This window comes from Octodon degus, unplaced genomic scaffold (assembly GCF_000260255.1).
Source record: "Octodon degus isolate 3935 unplaced genomic scaffold, OctDeg1.0 scaffold00027, whole genome shotgun sequence".
Taxonomy (NCBI): domain Eukaryota; kingdom Metazoa; phylum Chordata; class Mammalia; order Rodentia; family Octodontidae; genus Octodon; species Octodon degus.
The window spans coordinates 17,680,968-17,682,351 of NW_004524603.1; positions in this window are offsets into that span (position 1 = coordinate 17,680,968).

A 1,384-nucleotide genomic window follows, 5' to 3' on the forward strand; every position below is an offset into this window, starting at 1 on the left:
CAGGGAGAGATATAGCTTGTGAGAGTCAAGAGTAGATCTAGAAATTGGGTTGTGCTGGGCCTTGTTTTACAGAGGAAATTTTACAGTGTGAAATTACAAGGTGAGTAAAAATTATGAGGTGAGTAATATTTGGGGCAAAACTAATCAAGCAATAAGATTACAAGTTTATACATGTAGGTAGTATTGACCCAATGAGGAAGCAGGCCATGTAGTAAGTGTACATGGAAAGCACAAGGGTTTTTTTAAGAAGAGATGAATCAGGGGGTTCTGGCCATCCTCCAAGGTTACCGAATTGTTTATCTCTTATAGATGCATTCTGGCCACAATTATGTGTTGTCATCCTCTGTATTAATTCCTTTGAGGGCCTCTCCCTGTCTGACTGCCTGTAGTATTGAACTTAGCTGTCTATCATAATTTTATGCCCATCTGATAATTTTGCTCTATACGACTTCATCTGTAACGTGGGGCCTGCTGCAACCCACTACCAATTCCCTGCCCTTCAGGAGCTCTCTCTTAATAAATATTTCCTACTCTGAGCCACCTCCATTTTTCCTTAAAATTCATTCTTCGATTTTGTATAACATGCATTTGGGATACCTGCCATCTAATAGGTTGAGTGTTTTATTTATTTCTTCTCTATTGCTAGCATAATTGCATGCCAAAAAAATAAAGCAAATCATACTGAGGTGAGGTAGAAAAAATGAAATATAATCAGAAAAAGGGACAAAGAAAATCACATACTTTTCTAAAAAATGAAACTTGTACCTAATTTCCCCCTCTTCTAGTAGAACATAATAAGCCTAGGAAATTCCTTTTCCTCTACAAATGAATTCGGCTACTCCTTTTTTTAACTTACAAACGAACTTCTTTCATGTGTGAATGAACTACCTTTTTCATCTGTAAATTTGGATTTCCCATATGAAAGGACTGTTATATTGTTATGGGTCGGCCGCCTTCTCTCACCCAATAGGAGAAAGTATAGATTTTCAAATTACATAGATTTACACCACCAAAACCACACAAAAATTCCCGGTAGCAAGTGCAGTGCATCTCATTTCCAAGTGCCCATCAACACTTCACTCTTGAGATTCACTCTGAAATCTCTTCCTGGTACACCATTCTTGTGCCTTTCACTAATGCATTCTGAACATTCTTTTTCTGTAGTGGGAGTCAGCAAACCTGCATCTACTCCTCAAAAGAATGGGTTAGGATTCTTATTTTAGCTTTGGGGTCTTCACAGACCCTGTCCGGTGACAACATATCAAAAGAAAGCATAAAATGGCTGGTTGATGATTACTCAAACACAAGTTAATGCACAAAACAAGATGATCTATTTCTTCTCAGAGACTTGGGATGACTTAAATTTCAAGTGCATGCAGTCTTA